We start from the raw sequence: 24,400 nt of genomic DNA on the forward strand, positions 1-24,400 counted from the left end.
GATCATGTCACATCGCCTTGCAACTTGGACTTGTGTAATCTTAGCCCAGGGTCTTGTGCTCCAAATAACACGATCAAAGTACAAATCCTAACATGTGAATGAATGTGTTGAAGTCGAACATGCTAGGAATTCTCTTGATTACCGGTCAATGATGTGAACTGTTAACAAGTGCGAGAGAAACCACCAATAATGACAAGGGATCTCAAGGTACCAGCAACATAAGTCACAGAATGTGAATAAAGGAACTGATGTCAAACACCCATGAAATCACCTGATCGAAAGCCATTGATGTGAACTTGTAATCAAGTGTGAAGAACATACCATTAGGCCATGCAAGATCTAAGGTACTGGAAGGGAGTCTCTCAATCAACTTCCTAGATAATGAGCTAAAGTCGACAGGAAATGACCATGTCAAAGGAGGGCCATGATGTATCCTACATCATTGACACGAGACCAAGGGATGCAAATGATTTTAGATTATACAAAGAATCAAGAGTAAGTGTAACTGCAGAAGGACTAACTCTTGAACATATCAGTGACACAACTTTGGAGTTTGGCAGCTTTTGGATCCATAGGATCGGTGGTCATGATGACGTGGTAGAGATCAAATGGAAGGCAAAAATGAACAGCCCAACCCAGGAAGGTCAATGATGAAAAGGAGGATATCCCAACCCAACACGAAGCATAAAGTGTCATGTTCAAGAGTGAGATGTTGACATGAATGATATAATTTCCAATTTTTCCCCACCATTTCTAGCAGGTAGCCCAATTATTTTTTATCGCAAGCTTGAATGGGATATCATGTGCTTTCATTGTAAGCTCATCCTTTTGACAAATCTGACCTAGTAAGTTTAATGAGCCCTAGGAAGGAGAATCTCACGTTCGTCATGGTGATGAATCAAATGCCATTTAATGTTTTAACGAATCCAACAAAGGGGGAACTCAGTATCTTTTTCATGTTTAGAGAGTTTGAAAAGGACACGGAAAAGAAAACTCCACTGGGGCCCTTTTCGTACATTTGTGTCTCTCGAGCCCGAAAAGGTAGAAAATGATACTTGAGAGAATCTCTTGACCATTTCAGTCAAGGAGTACCTTTTTCATAAATAGTCCATCGCAACCCAAAAAAGGGGTAAACGTATACTGGGTGAACGATGTTTCACAGCCTTTAACGAGTTCAAAATGACAATAGCTCAGAAATCTTTTCATGTTTAAAGAGTCAGAAAAGAGCTTAAAGTTAGACCCCCCATTTTTATTCTCTTTTACGAGTCAAAAAGGGAAAAATACTCAGCGATATTTTCATTTGAGTTTTACAAGTTGAGAAAAGAGCTGAAACGTGACTCTAGTACCATCATCGACAATCCGTCACCTCTCACTACACAAAAAGGTAAATGCATTATCCAATTCTGAGGCAAAATAGGTCAAAAATACTTAAAAACCCTAATAGTTCATAAAAAATGAATAAAATGAGGCAAAAGTAATTATTTTTTACAACTTACCATTTTACCTTTGTGTGAAGAGATTTTTACCCACTTGTGGCCTAATTTTTCTGGCACAGATTACGAGAGATCCGGGAGGTAATTTGTCGAGTCGTTAGTTGCAGGTAAGAGCCAAGACCTTAAGCTCCATTTCCATACTTATTTCACGTATTTTTATCCATTTTTTGGATTTCATGAGGAGGTTTTGGCAAAAAAAAACGCCCTCGGTCGACGTGATTTCCAAGCAAGGAATCACGCTGATCGGGGATTGCTAAAACTGTCAACCGCGCTGTCACCGTGAACAAAATTTTTCCTTTTTTTTTTGCTCAATTTTTTCGTTTGAATCCAAATTTGTCTGGTCAAAGATGATTATTGAATTGATTATATTGTTTTTGCAGGGAAAAAATCATGAAAAATGGTGGATTGGAAGGAACACGAGCATGAGGATATTGACACTCAAGCAATGGCTAACCCAAATTCGTTAGATGCTTTGAGGAATTGTGGGCTCCTCAAATTATTCCTTACACCAGGTCTACGGGCTCAACCCGAATTTCTATGGTACCTGATCAGTCTCTGGGATGTGAATTGGGAAATTTTCATCATTGGTGACGAAGAGCTAGAGTTGGAAACTTCAGACATTTATTTCATCACAGAACTGTCCCGAAGAGGGGAGCCAGTCAATCTATATGGTTCAAGGCCGATTGGGGCAAGTGTGACCATGCTACTTGCAGAACATTGCCCAGAAGCACTCAAATCAAAAAGTGGCAAGATCGAGATTATGACTGTTTGAGATCTTGTGTTGAGAGTGTTACTGTTGACCATCAATAGAGTGGTTAGGGCCCAAGCACAACATGAGACCAAAAAGTTGAAGTTTCAGTATGCTATCGACTGTACGGCACCCACTATCTTCAACTGGTGATCCAAAAATGGATCTTGGATAAACCTCTAAGTCTAAAAGACTTCATATAAGAGGTGAAAGGTTCCAAATGGTACAAATCCTTTGTAAATTAGAGAAAAATGAAAGTTGCAGGTTGCTCTCAGAAATAGTCTCATTGCAGAGATCCCTCCATTCTAAATCCAACGCAACTTAAATGGGCGAAAACTGACTTTAGATGGGAAAGCTATCATAAAATGAAGTTTCCATTTTTCAAAGGAAAAAAGAGGCAAAATCCTTTGAATAATGGGTCTAAAAACCCTCTCTGTCTTGCAAATCTCCCAAAAGCGAAAAACTTGCGAAAAAGGAGGACCTTTAGAAATATCGGATTACACTATCGGGAGGCTGAAAACATGAGAAAATAGTGAAAAATGAGCCTATTGGAGGTCAAAGGAACAGTGAACAGGGACCGTCGGATCTAGCTAATCAACGGTCCAGATCTGATCAACATATCTCATCCGCGGTGACAGGTGGATTGCAATTGGTGATTGCAACGGAGCGATATCGTAATCGACGATTATAACGGAGTGCTACACAGGCCCGTGGCATGAGCGATCTGCGATTGCGACTTGTCGCATCACAGTATCATGTCGGCACATTACCATGGAGCGGGGCTCTATATATATGGATATGCAATGCGATATTATGGACCTGAAAGGGTTCCGAAATGCCTCTGTATAATAATTAAAGTTCGACCAGTGGGGTTTTTTTCATGTTTTATATGTATTTTTGCAGTTTTAAAGTATTGCGAAATACAAAGGGGTAGGCCAATTACGATATGTGATAACGATTCCCAAGAAGACCTGATAGGGATATAAAGCAGGATTATGGAAATTTGAAGTCCGGGAACATTGTTTTCTATGGATTTTTCCGTGTATTTCAGCATTTTCCTATGTTAGCACAGAACAACTATTTCTGGAGAATTTAAAGCACTGATAGCTCCTTCCGTTGTGGAATAGGTGGCATTCATCCCTGAGAGCATTTAGCAATGATTGCTAATGCTCAAAGAAGGGATTCGAGTGAACCAGAACAGGAAGGAAAAATGACCAGTTTCCCGTGTGTCAGTCCCTTTCCATTGGAAACTGCCATTACACCTGTGCGTTATGAAGCTCAGAGAGCCACAGAGGCGAAAAGGGAATGATTCCTCATGATTGGGGACAAAGGAACGGCTGGAAGACAGGGAGCCCGAGAGGGACAATGAACAGGCAACGCGATTTGGCTTAAAAGCCACAGAACAACAGATAACAGGGGCTGTTGAGTTGTTGAATGGTGGCCAAGTTGTTGTTTGTTGTTGAATGCTGAAAGTAGTAGCAGCAGAGAGCCAAGAGCTAGAACTAGAGCCAAAGAGCTAGAGTCAAAGCCAAGATCCAGAACCAAAGCCAAAGAGCCAGAGTCAGAGCCAAGAGCTAGAACCAGAGCCAAAGAGCCAGATTTAAAGCCAAGAGCCAGAACCAAGAGCCAAAGAGCCAGAGCCAAGAGCCACAGCTTCAAGATCCAAGGGATTAAATGGTGTCTGAACACACTTTTTTGTACAAAATAGTAGGAGTTGGGCCAAAAGCTTGTAAAAAAGACTTACACCATAATCCCAGAGAGCCTAGTTGAGTTGACTAGAGCTCACGAAGATGTAGCCCAAGAGTTGTGGGTGAACTCCTAATTAAACTACTGTCTCATGTGTTTGTTTTACTGTTGCATTATTCAATGTTATATGCATTTATATATATGTTCAAGCACATTTAAATATCAGCATACACAACATATTTTAAAGCACATAAACAGCCAACAATAAATACAAACATATGCCTATATTTTCAAGCATATTTTAATTCCGCATTGGTTAATCATAAAGACTTGGGAACATTCAAGCTTTAGAAGTGGGAGAGGTTCTTGTAAGTTAGACAAGAAGCCTAAGTGCTCCATTTTCAGATCAACCACACCTTTAAGAAGGTTATATCAAAATGCTTGATTGACAGAGCAAAGATTGCTTGTCTGAAAGGTGTTTGGGTAGTCCAAGAAGGACAAGAAGGAAGAAGGGCTAAAGGCATTCTTCTATCCCAAGGACCTCAAGGCAATCCAAAGCACAAGAGGTTTGTTACAAGAGGTTGCTTAAATAAGCTCTTTATTTATCTTGTTGAAGTTTTTTTTGTTCCTTGGCATAATGACAACTTCTACAAGTGGGTCCTCAAATTCTGTGCTCTTCAAGAGCTTCTTTGATGAAGACATGAAGCAAGAATTGTCCACCATGATGGATATGGTGAGAGAAATGTATGAGGATGGAAGGAAGAGCAGCATGCTTAGAAAGTAGCTAAATTCCATGAAGGAAGAGAAGCAGTTGCTTGCTGACAAATTGCAAGAAATGGAGAGGCAACTTCATATTGCAAATATGAACCTGAAAAGGATGCGTGAGTTGGAGACACAACTCTTTGTTTCCCAAGAAGCCTTAGTCAAGTACCAGCTTGAAGAAGAGGTAAGCCATTCCATTTTGTCTTCAAATTCTTCTGAGAATGCTTGTATTGGTTCTTTTGAAAAACATACTAAAGGCATAGGTTCCAAGCTAATGTCCAAGATGGGCTATGAAGGAAAAGGCTTGGGTAAGCAAGCACAAGGTATTGTTGAACCAATAATGGTTGATGAAAGGCCTAAGTATTTGGGTCTTGGCTATGGACAGTCTTATGGAGAGAATTCCAAATATGCCATGAATTCCATTGAAACAGTCCCAATAAGGAGTTCCATTTCATGTCCTCTACCTCAGAAGTGTGAAGGTTGTATTCAAGAGGAACACAATAGCTTGAAACATCAATTGCAGAATGCAAGTGTTCAGAAGCACACACTTGAACCAGCGAGTTGGGGAGACTCCAACAATCTTGAAGAGATTGATGGTGTTCCAAAGGGAGCCACTTCTTCATTTGCTTCACCTACTCATGAAGGCAATAAAGGTGAAAGAGAAAGGTATAAATCTGGTTTTAAACATATTCCTTTTGATTTTGCAAAGCATGATAAATTTCCACCTAAGTATGGGGAAAGAGTTGCATGTTCCTTTTGTGGTTTGGATAACCATAATGTTTCTAGATGTTGGAAGAGAATGGCCACATACAGGAAGCAGAAGAAGGAAAATAAGAAAGAAGCCAAAGGTCCATTGTACAATGAAAATCATGTTATCAAGAGGGTGCACATGCAGTGCACTTACTGCCATAAGCAAGGACATCTTACTGCAAAATGTTGGACACTGAATCCAGCAATGCTTCCACAAAAGCTGAAGAAAGTGGAAAGAGAAGATGGCAGAATTGGAAAGGAATATTCCATGAATGATGTGTCTCAAAATGATTCACATGAGGATGCTGATGTATAGACAAAGGTAGTACCTTTGAAAGGGATTGGTAAGAAACAATTAGAGTTCTTATCTGACTAAGATTGCATGTCTATTGATGCATCTACATTATATTTCATTTCAGCTTCGGAACTACAGTGTGCTTAAGTAAAAGTTGAAGGATGAAACACATGCATAAGCATGAGATGCATGAACACAGGGATGTTGATGATTTCCTTGTTTTTGAAAATGTATGTGTAATTAACTTGCAGGGTTGATTGCTTTGAAATGCATGTGGTGCCATGTTGACTTGGGAGAAGTTAACTTGGTCTCCAAATGGAGATAATGATGAAGTGTTTCATCTTTTGAAAAAGAGTCCAAATGGTCTTTTTCTACATGCTTGACTAGAAGGGTCATTTTTTTAAAGGCATGTTTTGTGGGCTTGTTATCTAGTCCATCATTTGTATGCAGATATAAAGGCTTGTTATCTAGTACATCATTTGTATGCAGATATAAGACATGGACGTGTTCACAAAATGTGAAATATGTTTCTTTTGTTGAAGCAAGAGCTTGGTCCATCTAGTTGTTGTTGGCAGCTTGTCAAACATGTACAAATGAAAGTTTTGTGGAGCAGATGTACTTCACATTTGTTGAGCCACCTTAGATCAATGATCAAGGAAAAGAATCTCAAACTACCTTCTATGACCATTTCAGTAGAATTTCTGCAGGAAGGCGAGGAAGACAGTTCTTCTCAGGAAGACCAGCCCATCTAGAGAAGAATTGGTCAGAAACTTTGGTTCAGAGGCACTATGTAAAGGCAAGTGTAGGGAGGCTAAAAGAAGAGGGTGAGTCACTCTCATTTACTGTTCAGATTAGTATATCAATCTTTTGGAGACCAAAAGTTCTTTTAGTGGGAAGGCATGATCCAAAAATGGATCCTGGATAAACCTCTAAGTCTAAAAGACTTCATATAAAAGGTAAAAGGTGCCAAATGGCACAAATCCTTTGTAAATCAGAGGAAAATGAAAGTTGTAGGCTGCTCTCAAAAATAGTCTCATTACAGAGATCCCTCCATTCTGAATCTAATGCAACTTAAATGGGCGAAAATGGACTTCAGATGGGAAGCTATCATAAAATGAAGCTGCCCCTTTTCAAAGGAAAAAGAGGCAAAATCCCTTGAATAATGGGTATAAAAACCCTTTAATTTTTCCAAATCTCCCAAAAGGAAAAAACTAGCGTAAAAGGAGGACCTTTAGAAATATCGGATTACACTATCGGGAGGCTGAAAACATGAGAAAACAACGAAAAATGAGCCTATCAGAGGTCAAAGGAACAGTGAACAGGGACCATCGAATCTGGTCGATCAATGGTCCAGATCTGATCAGCATATCGCATCGGCGGTGACAGACAGATCGTAATCGACGATTGCAATGGAGCGATATCGCAATCGGCGACCATAACAGAGTGCTACACAGGCCCGGGGCATGAGCGATCTGCGATTGCGACTTGTCACATCGCAGTATCACGTCGGCACATTACCGTGGAGCGGGGCTATATATATATATATATATATATATATATATATATATATATATATATATATATATATATGGATATGCGATGCGATATTACGGACCCGAAAGGGTTCTGAAATGCCTCTGTATAATATTTCAAGTCTGACAAGTGGGGTTTTTTTCATGTTTTATATGTATTTTCACAGTTTTAATGTATTGTGAAATACAAAGGGGCAGGCCAATTGTGATATGCGATAGCGATTCCCAGGCGGACCCGATAGGGATATAAAGTGGGATTATGGAAATTTGAAGTCCGGGAACATTGTTTTCTGCAGATTTTTCCGTGTATTTCAGCGTTTTCCTGTGTTAGCACAGAACGACTATTTTTGGAGAACTTAAAGCACTGATAGCTCCTTCCATTGTGGAATAGGTGTCATTCATCCCCGAGAGCGTTTAGTAATGATTACTAACGTTCAAAGAATGGATTCGAGCAAACTAGAACAGGAAGGCAAAGCGACTAGTTTCCCATGTGCTGGTCCCTTTCCATTGGAAACCACCATTACACCCGTGCATTATGAAGCTCAGGGAGTCACATAGGCGAAAAGGGAATGATTCCTCATGGTTGGGGACAAATGAACGACTGGACGATAGGGAGCCTGAGAGGGACAATGAACAGGTAGCACGATTTGACTTAAAAGCCACAAAACGACAGATAACAGGGGTTTCTGATTTGTTGAACGATGGCCAAGTTGTTGTTTGTTGTTGAATGCTGAAAGTAGTAGCAGCAAAGAGCCAAGAGCCAGAACCAAAGCCAAAGAGCCAGACTCAGAGCCAAGAACCAGAACCAGAGCCAAAACCAGAGCCAAAGAGCCAGATTCAGAGCCAATAGCCAGAGCCAGAGACAGAACTAAAGCCAAAGAGCCAGAGTCAGAGCCAAGAGTCAGAACCAGAGCCAAAGAGCTAGAGTTAGAGCCAAGAATCAGAACCAAGAACCAAAGAGCCAAATCCAAGAGCCAAAGCTTCAAGAGCCAGGGGATTAAATGGTGTCTGAAGCCACTAATTGTTTGCAAAACAGCAAGAGTTGGGCCAAGAGCTTGTAAAAAAAGACTTACACCATAATCCCAGAGAGCCTAGTTGAGTTGACTAGAGCTCACAGAGATGTAGCCCAAGAGTTGTGGGTGAACTCCTAATTAAAATACTGTCTCATGTGTTTGTTTTTTGTTTTATTGCTGCATTATTCACTATATATATATATATATATATATATATATTCAAGCACATTTAAATATCAGCATACACAACAAATTTTAAAGCACATAAACAACCAACAATAAATGCAAGCATATGCCTATATTTTCAAGCATTTCTTAATTCCGCATTGGTTAATCATTAAAGACTTGGGAATATTCAAGCTTTGGAAGTGGGAGAGATTCTCGTAAGTTAGACAAGAAGCTTAAGTGCCCCATTTTTAGATCAACTGGGCAGAAGCTATGAAAGTCAACATGAAGCGCCAACTATCAAAGCTAAGGCAGGAAACTTGAAGCAATTTTGCTATGGGTTTGTGTTAGTGACCTTCTTCGTGGAGTGGGTTCCACTGTTCCACTACAAGTTTGATGAGGTGGAACCGTCGATGCCATGAGACCCATGAATGGTCCGTTGGAGTGCATTGATGCCCAGGATTATCGGGGGCCAAAAATGTCCTATAAGCCCGCCTTTTTCTCATGGCTATGATGACAACTGATTGTAGTAGAAGATTGGCCTTACAACAGTACCGACTTCCATGGAGATCTGGATATGCCGCTCCTAGAGGGGGAGTATTACGATGATGGAGGTAAAAAACAAACAATTTTTATTTTTTATGTTTTTATTGTTTTTTAGATATATGTTTTCATGACATTTTGATTTTATGAATGGATATGTTGGACCAGAACGCCCTGTTGGGATGTCCCCAATCGCCAGGCGTGTTTCTCAGTAGTTCGAGGTTGCTCCTTATCAGGAGGAAAGTGACAATGAGGAGGAGATCGCGTGTAATCTCAAGGGATTAACCCATGGGATCCCAGAGTATGCTTAGATGGGGGATGTCCCATGCTAGTATCAGAGGAATACGGTGGGGGTATCAGATCGAATCTGCCGACTGCTGACTCGTGTAGTCCAAACAGTTACATGCTACGATGAGCATCATGTTTTTTAGTGCATAGGTATAGCATTCCATATTTTTAAGGCCTACGAGCCATGGATGTATTTTGAACACACATATTATTTTTTGAGGTTTTGATGTATGACAAACATTACTGGCACACACACACACACACATATATCTGTGTGTGTGTGTGTTGTACTTCCTTTCTTACTATGGTACAAATGTTTTTGTTTTCTGAGTTTTTACATGTTTCACAAATGTCTATCCAACATGTAATTAGCTAATGCATTTGTCAATGTATTCATGTGTCTAGGAATATGATGATATGTAATATAATCAAAATTTCTCTCTAGTAGACGAATATGTAGATACATTCTTAACATCTGAGGGTTTTTGACGGAATATTGCCCATTGAGTTGAAGGACAACAAGCTATGAATCAAGGTTGACAACCAATTCTCGAATGCCAAAAGTGATGGCTTCGGACAACAATTCGATAACTGTGTTATACTCAGCAATGTTATTATTCGTTCGACCTAGACATATACCTTGAAGATTGATCAACTCACCATGGGGGTCATAAATGTCCCATGCCACGGATGATAGATTCTAGGTACTACAGCAAGCACCATCAATGAAACTGATGTGAGGAGACACTGACATCTACAAAACAGGCAAAAACATAATAAGTAGGAAAGCTGCTTACAAAACAACACACCAAACCACGTTGTACAAAAATGAATAACACACTATTGTACAAAAGCAACAATGCAAGATGACCTAAGCATAGTACTTTTTGAGATAAAGTCCATTCTGGGGCTTGTCTAAGGGCTTTCCCTCATAGTTAAAAAGCTCATAGGCCCCTTTCTGTAATGCACATTTAACAATGTAGGGCCCATGCCACATAGGTTTGAACTTGCTTTCCCCCAGCTTATCATTAGCATGACCATACAGAAGAACCAAATCGCCCTCAGAAAAAGCTCGAGGGGAGACAAACTGATAAAAATGGGATTTGAACCACTTTTTTTGTGCTTCAATGACCAAAGCAGGAAGACGGTGAGTCTCATCAAGTTGTTCTAGGTACAAGAGATGCTCTTCCTGAGTTGAGGTCTCGGGGAGAAGTTTGGCAGCCAAATTAAGGGATGGAATTTCTCACTCAATCGATAAAGTTGCTTCTAGACCATAGAATAGCTGGAAAAATGTGAATCCAATTGTGTCCTTGGTCGAGGTTCAGTAAGCCCACAGAGATGAAAAGATCATGAGATGCCAATTTGACTTGTGCATCCCAATGGTGCACTGAAGCATCGTAACCAAAACTTTGTTCACAACTTCAACTTGGCCATTTGCCTTAGGGTAGTACAAGGTTGAGCCATCGTGGTGCAATCCCACTATAGAAGTCAGCATAGTTATCATGTAATCTCGAAAATGGGAGCCATGGTCAGTGACAATGGCCTGAGGCACTCCAAACCTAGAAATAACGTGATTGAATAGAAATTGAGTCATCATTTTACTATCCATAGAGTATGTAGGCATCACTTCGGCCCATTTGGTGAAATAATCCACATCAATGATAGTATACCCATGTCCCACAGCTGAACGAGGGTTACAGGTCATATAGTTGATGCCCCATTTGGAAAAAGGACCGACGGTAATAACGGGGTGTAGGTGAGTGGGTGGGGCACACATCTTACGCTGATAAATTTGGCACTCATGGCACTTGCAGACAACAAGGATGCAATCCTTGAAGATAGAGGGTCAAAAATAACCAGCGCGAAGGATTTTTTGAGCAGTAGCATATCCAGACAAGTGACCACCACATGCACCAGAATGGCAGTCATTCAAGACTCTCTCAACCTCCTTAAGAGTGAGACAACAGCAAATAATTGAATCGACACCGATGCAGTATAAAGTATCTCCAATGATACAGTAAGGTTGAGATTGGTGCCGAATGTGTCGGCGATCATCCTTGGTCAACGCAAACTAGAAGGTGGATGTCTAGAGATATACGATGATATCATCGTACTATGGGTCGAGAGTGCTAATTAAGAAAAGAGTCTCATCTGGGAGCTGCTCATCGACACCAACAGAGAGAGAAGCAGAGGGAAGGGAGCAAATCAACTCAACAAAGACTAGTGATTTCTTAGATTTGGCAGTAGTAAACACCAAATAAAATTCTTGGAGGATAACAATCCACTTCGAATACTTTCCCCCCAGCAACTGATGAGTCAAGATGTAGGTCATGGGGTTGCATTTCAAAATCACAGTGGTAGTGTGAAGTAGGATGTAATGTCAAAAGCATTGAACAGCCTATATGACAACCAAAGCCATCTTCTCGACATGAGCATAACACGTTTTGGTGTTATGGAGATTGTGACTGAGGTAGTAAATAACATGTTCATTTCCTTTGTCGTCATCTTGTACCAGCACCATAGTGATGGTACTAGAGGTTGTAGTTAGATAAAGAAAGTAATCGCGATGAGAGTTCGGGGGATGCAACAAAGGAGCATTTATGAGGATAGTCTTTAGGTCATCGAAAGACTTTTGAGTAGCCTCATCCCAAACAAATGGAGTTCCTTGCTTGAGCAACCCGGTGAACCCTGAAGCTAGCTCAGCATAGTTCAGTACAAAATGATAGAGGAAATTTGCTTTTCCTTATAGACTCTACAGTTAATGTAGTGAAGATGGAGGGGGTAAATTAACTATGGCCTCAACTTTAAGAGGATCAAGGAGAATTCCTTCTTTCGAAACGATAAAGCCAAGGACTCATCCAGATTTGACGCAGAAGACATAGTTATGTTGATTCAACCGAATGTTGTAGTGTCTAAAATGAAGAAAAATTTGCCAGAGATGATCAGGGTGATCATGGCGCTTACGAGAATGAGCGGGAAGATCATCCAAGTAAGGTTAAACGATGTTTTGAATGTCATGGAATGCATAAGACATTGCTCTCTGAAATGTGGCCCCAACATTCTTAAGGCAAAAAGGATTCCTTTTATACGTGAAGGTCCCCAATGGACAGATAAAGGTTGTCTTATCTTGATTAGTCAGCGCAATGTTTAACTGGTTATAGCTAGAAAAACTGTCCATAAAGGAAAAGAATTCACTTCCAGCACATTCATCAATGATTTGGTCAATGAAGGGTGTGGGGTAATTATCCTTAGGATAAGCATGATTGAGATCATGGTAATCGACGCAAACACAAACAATGCCTTGTTTCATTGTCACTGGTACAATATTTGACACCCAATCTATAAGAGGGATTGGATAAATAAATCTAGCTTTCAGAAGTTTTTCAACTTCACCCTTAATGGCATCCGCTTTTCTAGGGTGCACCAGACGAAGCCGTTGGCGGATGGGCTTTGCATGAGGATAAGTTGGAATTTCATGCACGAATAGACTTGGGTCAATGCTGGACATTTCTTCATATGACCATGCAAAAACATCCCGGAACTCTTGGCACAGATGAGTATAGATCTTGATCTCTTCTGGAGAACAAGTTACCCCAATATGGACATTTTCAATGACACCAAGTTGGACAGAAATATCAATTGGCATCGTTTGGGTAATGTTACCCATGTTCCCTTCCGACCAAACTTCATGAGTCATGATTAGCATCTAAAGTGGTAGGGACGGGAACTGAAAGGAGAACTCCTCGAGACAAGTAGACATGACTGCCGGACCAGGCAAAAAACGAGGAACGATGATGTGTCGTTCCAAGGTACTTCCTATAGAGACATTATTTCCATGATACTTTTGACAAAAAGGAAAGTCTCTGCTAAGGGGCAGGGAGATTCCAAAGAACCAAGCCACGAGGATTGAGAATACGCATCAAGAGATGTTCTCGAAATAGGATGATCAGAGGATACCAAAGGTGAAGCTGAAACAATTTCCACGTAATCAATTTTGGCAGGACTTAACGGCATAACCTCGCCCCATGTATCAACAAGATCTGGTGAAGGAATGACCCAAGGATCATACTTGACCAAAATCATGTTGACAGAGGCAACATGAGGAGGTGGGAGTGGAAAGATTCCCATCAAGGCAGGATCTTTAAAGAGTCCTACCCCCACACTCTCATAAGGAGCACCGGTGTGCTTGACATATGGAACATTGCCATTCAAGGAGGAAGAGGCAAAGAAGGACAGTTGGTCGACTATGACTATCTTCCCTTGATGGGGAAAACGAATCACATGGAAAAGGGAGGAGGCTACAGCATGCATGGCATGGGTCCAGCTCTATTCGAGTAGAATATTGTAGTTAATATTAGCATCAACGATCTCTACTTCAACGTGTACTGTCTTGCCCTCCAAAGTAATGGAAAGGTTGGGAAGGACATTGAATGGTCACGAATCGCGCCCGTCAAAAGCTTCCAGAGTGTTAGGGGACTGGTTTAGAGTAGGAGAACCAATTGCCTTCCAACAAGTGACATACATGATGCAGGTAGAAGCACCTTCATCGATGACAGTCCTATGAATGGTTTTCTCATTTATGATTACCTGGATGAGAAAGGAAATTTGATGAGGTAAATGTGGGACGTGTCTTTCCAGGTCAAAGCAGATGATATTAGAGTTAGTTGGATCAATACCCCCAATAGCTGTCAGTAACGATTTCTGCTGAGAAGGACAACTTTGAAGGACCTCGAGAGCAGACATAATTGATGGCGCTTGAGCCAAATATTCAACAATGTTATAATGTTGAGCGGGTCGAGCGTTAGGATTGTACGATGACTTTCGAAGCACACCTCGAGAAGGTGGTCAAATGGCAGAATCAAGATTAGGTTGCTCTATATGGAGAGGACCAGAACTGGATGGGGCAAAAAGAAGAAGGGGTACCTTCTTTCTCTTTCCCTGTTAACGAGGTAGGAGTTTGATAATCTTTTAACCTAGTAGCCACGTTGATTGGGGTACTCATCATGAACACTTGTGAACCTGAGGAAGCGGATGAATAAGGCTGGTCTACCATTTGAGTCTGTTGGGATGGAAAGGGCTCTTTTAGGATAGCTGGGGTCCCTTTGATCAAATGACTAACTTTGGACCGTCTGGGACAATCCTTAGTATATTGATCCTCCTCACATATGACACATGGATACTTGGATTTCCATTGGGAAGCATCACCAGCAAATGAATTAGGAGGACCCTATTTTCGGGCATCAGATTTACCCTTTCATTTTCCTTTCTTCTTACCTTTAGAGGATTTATCCGCTGCGGTAGACTGTACAGTGTGAACCTTCAAGGTTTTACCATGGCTGGATGAATTACGAGAGGAATAATTGGGAGTAGTGTTAGAGACCGACTTATGTTTGGAAGAATATTTTGCAGGGGTCTGAGTCACTGAACCAGTTACTCCATCAATAGGTGGTGTATATGGAGACTTAGATGTTGTTAGATCAAACGATGGTTTGGGCGCATTGGGTAACACATCATATAACGTGTCAGATTGTGAATAAACAAGGTCTAGATACTGGGCACGCGTGATGTCTTGTTCCTCAATGGCATATCCACCCACAGCAATGTCCTCAACAATTTTATTGACAAATGATTTGGAGAACCACTCCGTCAACAACTTGAGTGACGTTAACAGATGGGTGCTAGTTTCATAGTGAACTGGCAACTGGAAATGTGTGAGAAAGGCCATGGCGAGAGTGTTAAAGTCATGATAGGTATTTCGAGGTAGCTCGATATACCATTTGGCTACAACACCTATAAGAGTTCATTAGAAAAGATGAAGACAAATGGAATCATCAACGTAGGAATTTGAGGAGCACCAGAGGTGATATGTCATCACGTGGGCTTAAGGATCCTCTTTTATGTTTCCTTCAAAATTTGGACAATCACTCAGAATATTGGACGGAATTGGAGGCCAATATGGCAGATGAAGAATCGGGTCATTCATGAGTCTAGATACATCTTGAAATTCCAGCGTATCCAAGAACGACAATTGGGTATTGAAAGGAATTTGAGGTCGATAAGGGGGCCCAACTAGAGGGGCCCATCCCTGCTGGTAAGGATTTTGTCCCCATAGTGGAGGATTTTTTCCATATGGCATTTGATTTTTCTCCCACTATAGGTTACCTTGCCCATAAGGAGGATTCTGACCTTGAAAGCCTTGGAACTGTCTACCAGAGGTTGTTGATAAGCAACATACTGGTTAAAATTCTATTGAGCCTGCTGACCTTGGACATATGGATTTTGCACTTGATGTCCCTGAGCATAAGGGTTTTGGACATGCTACCCTTAGATGAAAGGGTTTTGGACCTACTGCCCTTGGACGTAAGGATTTTGGACCTGCTATCTTTGGAAAAAAGGAGGTTGAACCTGTTGCCCTTGGACATAAGGATTTTGCACCTGCTACTACAAGACTTGACCTTTCCCTTTCCCTTGCGAGGGTTGACCCTATTGATATGAGTATAAGGGTTGTTGCTGCCTAAGTTGACCTTCTTGTTGCAAGGGTTGACCTTGTGGATGCAGAGGTTGTGTCAGCGGCTATAGAGGTTGACCTTGCGAAGGCATAGGCTGGGAGGATTGCGGCACATACTACATTTCTGGCTACATGGTTTGTTGCAACTGTTGCAAGGGTTTCCCCTGCAGTTTTTGTAGTTTTCCTTGCTCCAGCATCATCTGGCCTTGCTGCTCCATGGATGGCCCTTGCTTCTACATGGATGGCCCTTGATGCAATGAAGGCTACCCTTGCTGCTACAGGAGATGTCCTTGTTGCTGCAAAGGTACTTGAACAGTTTCTAGAATGACATCTTGAAAGTTCCTGAACTTTATCTGGCCATACCCACCGAGCGCAGCGAACGGACCAGGTTGGACATAAGTTATAGGATGAGGGATGTATGGTAGATTAGCCATCACTTGTGAACCATATGGAACATAAGGAGTTTGGTACTAACCTTCAACCATATTGGGTTGCTAGTACTGGAGGTGACTTGACCCAGACAGACCAACATTGGGTTGTTGGTACTGGACATGACTTGACCCAGACGAACCAACATTGTGTTATTGGTACTAGATATGACTTGAGCTAGACAGACCAACACTGGGTTGTTGGTACTAGACATTACTTGATCCAGCAGGAGCAGCAGGATTTGGAATGGCACCCGAAGAGGGTTGGTTCATCCCAACCATGTGAGGTTGTGCGCCACTCACATTGGTTGTGCCAGACATCATAGAAACATTCAGACTCTGCCCCCCAGGCAGTGGCACAACTTGCCCACTTACTGGAGGGATCGAAGAATTGACAGCGACATGACTCGATATCGTCAGGTGAACCAGACGGGTTACTTGAACTAATGAAAAAAGAGCATTTGGAATGGTGGGTTGCAACGGGATTGAAGTAACTATGGAAATCATCATATTTTTGGAGGTTGGGTTCTGAATGAACGAACCTGTGGTAGGCATAGCGCCAGATGCCCAAATAGGGTTGTGATACAATGATGAAGTAGTAGGCATGCCTGAAACCAACTGAGCTAAAGTCACCTAATTACATGATAACTCAGGATCAACACTAGTCGTAATGCTTCCCATGTAAGGGAAACCTTCAAGAGGAAAAGGATATTCCTGCTCCTCGACTGTGTGTGGAGTGGAAACCTCCGAGTGACCCAGAGAGGAGACTGGGATTTCGCCTTCTGATTCCATGGGTGAAAACAGACGACAACAAACTACTAAAGATGTTCAAGGGGATAATTCCAAAGGAATACCCGACTGATCATACAGATTGTATAGACGCTGAGGTGATATCACAATAGGATCAAACAAAGGATTCAAAGGGTAAACAAATAGTCCAAGCTGACCTTCAGAATTCGGCGGACTCTCGAGAGTCTAGATAGGGTTATTTAGAGATTCCGGGCCAATGTCAGAAAATGACCCAGTATCTGAAGGGGTAGGATGAGATGAAAAAGGTTGAATACTCAGAACAATTCCAAGCTCAAAACCTTGGTCCTCAAGTGATTGTGGCAATTCAAGAAAAGGCTCCTCAAACAATCTTTCAGACAGAAGAGAAGAAGAGGAACTAGGCGAACCAGTTGGTTCAGCCATGATGATTTTGTCTCAAGTAACCAAAAGAGAGATTGATTTCGAGGGCTTTAAAATGTATTTAAAGGTATACTCACGATGTGGTCTAAAAAATACTAACACGAATGTTATAAGATCGTGGCCAACAATTTTTTAAGATGCAAAAACAAACTGGTGCTCTTTCATGTTTTAAGAGTCTAGAAAGAAGCAAAAGGTGACTCTATCACTTTCAGTTTGAAACGAGCTTGAAAGCACAAGTGCTCAGGTGATATTTCATATTTAGGGAGTCAAAGGATCAAAATGACTACTTAGGATGATCTAGGTTAAAAGGATTACCAGGTAACCGTGAATTACAGAATACCTCTCGGTGAATCGAGAAGTACGGGCAAACAATCTCCCCGAATGTTGTGTTTGGTGTATCATGTTTACAAGGTGGTAGACTCAACTTCTTGTGGATAAAGGATTGCAACCTAGTGGGGTCTCCCTTTATATACTTGATGGTATGGGGAGCACAAGTCCGTACTAGCGTTGTCTAGTGTTGAAGCAAACGACAGCTGCTAGGTTTTAAGATGTTAGAACACGTCTTTAGCCTAGACCTTCTAAGATGTGATTGTTATATTTCAAATGCGCCTTAGATTAATTGAGTACATTTTATATTTTATATTGAAATTATGTCTCATTTTTCAGGCCTTATCGATGTGACTCGAAAAACAACTATATGCAGCTAAATGAGACAAGACCCTTTCAATTCGATGAATTGTCTACACTAATGAGAATAGAAAACACACTCAAATGCAACAAAACAAGAAATTGAAAGCAAAATGACTTTTTCACTATTTCGCTTTTGACAAAAAAATGATGAAAATCTCTTTCAAATTCCTAACTTTACTATCAAATGCACTTCAAGTAGCCCTTTCACTAGTAAAGAAAATTCATTTCTTTTTCAATGCAAGTGATGATGCAACTCTAGCCTTCAATGATGCTAACTAACGTAACATATTGATTCAACAAACTAGAATTCTGGATTTTAGACATCTGTGGTTCATTTATTTTGAGTTATTTTTCGGGGAACTAGAATTATGTATTTTTCAATGAAATGATGGAATGAGTCCTTCACAAACACTTCAATGAAACATTTCCAATACAATCAATCACAAGCAAACATAAAGAACCAAAGAGAATTCCTTTCAAACTAATGAAGCAAAGACAGAACGAAAAACAAGATGGGCAATGTGATCTATGCCCAAAAAGAGACACTTAAACACTAAACGAAACTTTTCAAACTTGTTAAATGGAAATCAAAGCAACAAAAAGATTAATCAAACGAAATGCAAGGAGAAAATTTGACTATCGACTTGACTTTTTGAGCACATAAACAAGTGAATGGATGACAACCTAGATGCCCTAGGGTTACAAACCATCCAAGAACTCAAGAAACCAATTGAAGAAAATGCAAATCAACCAAGAATGCAAACAAAGCTAAAAGAGCTTTCCAACCAGGGAGAACACAGTCAAAACAAGCTGAGAGATAGAAATCAGAAGGGTAAGACACATCGGCTATGATCTAGGGTAAACCCTAATCTTCACTTATAGGAATCGACACGACTACCTAATTGAAAACACGCACCAGAAGGGGGTCGGTGCAGTTGTTTTTGAGAAACTCGCGTTGATCGGCGTGACTGTCAGAAAAATAAATGCGTTGACCAAGGATTCAAGGAAAAAAATAAAAAATTTCAAACGCTAAAACCAGATTCACCACTGTAAATTTCAGGCTCAGAGTGGTAAACCAGGCAAAGCAGAGAACACTAAAGGGAAATGGTGATACTAGAAAAGTTCACACAAAACCATAAAATTACAATCAATCAAATAGAAGGATTGGCTCCCCAACGAAGTTGCCGATTTGTGGTGCCAGTAAATTATCAGTGCAAACACAAACAATTCCTCTAGCCCGAGAGAGCGGGTCTAGCCACAAACAAACAATCTATGGAAAATCTCCTTAAGCTAGAATCAATTAAGAGGGCCTACCTCTCAGAACAATATTCTGCTTGGTGATGATCCTACTTCCTCAGTCCAACTATCTTATGTTTCCTTCCTTCGAACACCTAAAACAATAAAACAAACAACAACAACAAACGTGATAGCATACAATATTGTATTCAGCCTACTTAACAGGTCAAGGAACATTAAGCCATAAAGATATAAAATAACATTAATGTAGGAAATCAATCAATATTTGTATTCATGTAAATCAGAAAGATATTACAACCAATGCCTTGACGTTGTTGGTCTCCTCCGACGTATCCAGGTTCCCACACTTCTGCTAGCACTTCATGGATAGCCCCAACAATGGAATTTTTAAGGCCTCTTTCCATATAGTCTCAAACCAAACCAAAAACACACTATTCTCCCTCAAACATACACTAGAAAGCCACAAGCTATAGATGACTTGCTGATTATTCAAACTCACTCCAAAACTCCAACTAGCTTTTGCTTGGGAAAAGGAGAGGTTTATATAGCTTGGATGGATGGGAGATGGTTCCTCTCATCATGGGAGAAGGTCTTATCTCTTGATTTTGTTCCATCCTAATAAGAGAAAGGAGCCCAAACTAACTTCCTCAGCTCCATCTGGCCCAACCATCTATCAGACTTCCATTATGAAGCTTCTAGACATGGAAGCTTCAGCTCCATATTTAAAAAAACTTCCAAAAGAGGATCGGCGCGACTAGAAAAGGGCTCAGTTGCTTCGTATGGCACGAGGGCCAGTTTTAATCTCTACAAATCGGTGCAAGGAGGAAACTGGTTAGTAGCGTCGGTCTTGTAAATTGGGATAAAAGGAAGATTCTTGGGAAATGATGCAAAGGGGAATCATTATGCTCATGAAGAGGGACATATTAGGAGTTTCTTCATGATGGGAAAGCATGTCGGGTTCACTGTAGATTTCCTCCAAGATCGTGGATGGGGAGTACAGGGATAGTGAACAATGTAAACTTTGAAACGGGAACTATAAACTCAAAACAGGAACTCTGGCCAAAAAACCCCAAAAAAACATCAAAAACAGTGCTAAAAACGAAAAGTGTGTATACTGGAACGATGTTTTTTTTTTTAGGTGTCAATTTTGAACGTGTTTTAAAAATGGCAGTGACTACGAAATTTACTACGAAATTTTCGTGCAAAATATAGCTTCAAAACGAATGTGTTGATACTGGAATAATGATTTTTTTTTTTAGGGTCAATTTTCAAACTTTTTAAAAAATGCTAATAAAACCAATTTTTTATGTCTCAAACAAAGTTAAATTTTAAGGAAAAAACACATTAATGTTTCTGGTAAAATATCATTTTTCTTTCATAAGTATAAATTTAACATGTTTTCAACCACAACATGCTAGATACAAAAGAAATTGAAATTTTTTCAACTATAAAACTAGAAAAACATGACATTATGAACAAATTATATCACTGAATGAATTCAAAAGTCTTTATTTGTATACTGAATAAAACAGACATTATATCTCTAATTCGATATTGCATTGTAGATATTTAAACAATAAAATTTATCATACTTAAGACATAATCCAACAACATAAAAATGCTTCATAACTTCTCATTTAACAAAATATGGAAAACATTAATTTTATTTGAAGATACGATGCATACATCAGTTATATAAACTGTCTTAAACAATTATTCAAACTCAATCACCCAATAACCGTGGGTAGGCCGTCGTCGTGCCCCCTTCCCCCAACCCATTACCGATCTTTCCCATTCACCCATGCCCTCTTCCCCCTTCTGCCCTACCCATGCGCCAGCCCTTGCTACCCCCAACTCACCCACCCATGCACCATTTCCCCAACTCTTCCTTCCCTACCCCACAACTCTCCTCCCCATAAGCCCACCCCCTAACTCCCATTCCCCTCCAATCTCAACTCCTCCCCCCCTTCCTTAACGCCGGCCCCATGGGCCTCACGCCCTACCCCCCTCCACCCTACCCTTACCCCTACCCCCTACCTTCCGCCACCCCCCACCCTTACCTTACCCCCCACCCCCCTGCCACCCGCCTACCCCTTACCCTAACCCCCCCCCCAACCCCTACCCCCCCCTCCCCCCTGCTCCCCTCCCACCCCCTACCCTTACCCCCCCCACCAACCCCCTGCCACCCCCTACCCTACCCCTTACCCCCCCCCTGCCACCCCCTACCCTACCCCTTACCCCACCCCCCCCCCCCCCCCCCCGCCCTACCCCTACCCCTACACCCCCCTAACTCCCATTCCCCTCCAATCTCAACTCCTCCCCCCCTTCCTTAACGCCGGCCCCATGGGCCTCGCGCCCTACCCCCCGCCACATTACCCTTACCCCTTACCCTACCCCCACTACCAACCCCCTGCCACCCCCCTACCCCTTACCCTACCCCCCCCCAACCCCCCGCCACCCCCTACCCCCCCCACCAACCCCCCGCCACCCCCTACCCTACCCCTTACCCCCCCCCCCTCCCCCCCCCTCCCCCCCCCCCCCCCCCCCCCACCAACCCCCTACCACCTACTACCCTTACCCCCCCTGCCACCCCCTACCCTAACCCTTAACCCCCCCCCCCCCCCCCCCCCGCCCTACCCCTACCCCTACACCCCCCACCCCCCTTACCCCCTACCCCCCATTACCCCCTTACCCCCTACCCCTACCCCCCGCATTTCCCCACCACCCCCTCCCCACCCCGCCCATCCTCGGCCCCCTCCCCGCCCCCCCCTCCACCGCCACCCCGCCCACCCCTCCACCGCCACCGCCCCCTCCCCGGCCCCCCCGCCCACCCCTCCACCGACACCGCCCACCGCCACCGCCCCCTGCCCGCCCACCCCACCCACCCATCCCTCGCCACTGCCCCCTCCCCGCCCAACCCTCCCCCTCCCCCTCCCCCACCCCCTCCGCGGCAGCGGCACCCCCGGGCTGCCCCGCCCCCTCCCTGCCTACCCCTCCCCTCCCCTACCCTTACCCCCCCCCCCACGCCACCCCCTACCCTACCCCTTACGCCCCCCGCCCTACCCCTACCCCTACACCCCCCTCCCAGCCCCCACCCCCCCTACCCCCTACCCCTACCCCCCGCATTCCCCCCCCCGCATTTCACCTGAGTTTTTGTGATAGATCCAAAAACTCAGGTGAAATAAAATCATTTATTCTATTAGGGATGCTCATAGTTAATTTGTTCATATAAAAAAATAATGCCTCCAACAAATGGTGATTTCCTATCAATGTTCCCAATTAATTTATCCGAAGACAAAGTTAATCTCTCTAATAAATGGAGTTTTACAGTGAATGCTACATTACTCCTAGTTAAAGTGTTTGAAGATAAAGATAATACTCCCAAAGAATGAAGTTTTCCAATGCCTTTCCAAATAGTTCCTTTAAACCCATTGAGATAGTAGAAAATGTTGGAGAGAATGCATATAGACTCAGTGTACTCCCATACATGCACATTTACTTAGTACTGAATGTAGAGAATATGAAACACGAGGGTTTTTGGCCCCTTTGTCAAGAACGGGGATGTGACCTGGACTGAGGATATTTAGATAGCCCAAGTCTTTTGGAATAGTCACTCTTGACGGGTTTAAAGGGTTTGTTGGAATTTGGATGTCTTCCTCTTGTAAAGAAAGGAACCATGGAATCCTAAAGTTTCCTATTGTTATATGTACATGAATCCTAAGTTATGTTCTATGTTAAGTATGCCTAGACTACCAGTTAAATAATTAGTAAAATATGATACAAAGAAGAGGCACATGTAAATGGTGCTAATAATAAAGGATGAATGATGTTCTCTTCATAAAATGTTGAATGTTCAAGATGCAAACTAAATACTATGGCTAAATTATAAATGCAATTATAATCTAGAATATGAATTATTCTTAATGAGATATATTAAAAACTACAATAATGAAAGCCTTCGATCTTTTAAACAAACACAGAATAATCTAGAGTTGTTTTTAGATTTCACATCAAGAGTTACTATCTAGTTGTTATTTCTTGGTGAGGTAAATTAAAAGGACCGCAGTAATAATTTCTATAGTTGAATTATCTTTCAATTATTCATTTATGAAACAATTCAAAAAACATATAACCAAATGAAATAATAAATTAAAAACTCCTACAACAATAACGAAATGAAATAATAAAATAAAAACTCCAACACAAGTATTAATTCAATTTGTGTAAAAATAACTTTCTCAATAATCTGAATCAGTGGAAACAATTTACAGGAACCTAAATCAAACCAAATCAGAACACTTACACAAAATTATTTTAGATCAAATAATTCCACAATCATTGTATAATATAATTCAGCATTTGTTTCCCCTCTATTTAGCCTTTCGGTATGTGTGCTACCCTATTCTACAGATATTGATACCCCTTATTACATTTATGGCCCTTTTTATAATAATACAAAATTAATCCAACCAAACCCCAGTTCAACGGTTTTTCTTCAAAAAGAAAACTCAATCTTCTTCAAATATTTGTTGGTCCCCATTAAGCAATGTTCATTTGGTCCTCTTCCAATTTCTAAAGGTCAAAATAGTGCTCCAAATCTCCAGATCGATCTCATCCAACAGACTTACGATCTTCAACAACGAACACTGTCAGGAAGACAAATCGCAAGTTATAACAGATATAGCTGCAAAATAAATCACATAACTCATACACAATTTAAGATTTTGTAGTTTCTCTAAATTTACACTAAATCAAAAGAAAATATAGGTAAAGATTGAATTCTTATGGCAATAGCTTCAAAAATTCCTATCATATGAATTGGACTTTTCCAATCTAACTGAAATAGAACTCAGTGTGACTTCAGGTTTGATAAACGATTATTTTTCATGCCAGCTTTCTGCAGAGCGTGAATCTTTCAATTGCCAGGAAATAACAACTGAATCCGAAGATTAATCTTGTGATTACGACGAAATTGTAGTGATATTCAGAGTTATTATTTCAGTGATCTTGGTGTAACAATCAAACCTCGGATGTTTAATCAAACTTTTTATTCA

Source organism: Pinus tabuliformis, chromosome 2_2 (assembly GCF_031772625.1).
Source record: "Pinus tabuliformis cultivar Carrire ecotype Pingquan chromosome 2_2, CPIR1, whole genome shotgun sequence".
Classification (NCBI taxonomy): Eukaryota; Viridiplantae; Streptophyta; class Pinopsida; order Pinales; family Pinaceae; genus Pinus; species Pinus tabuliformis.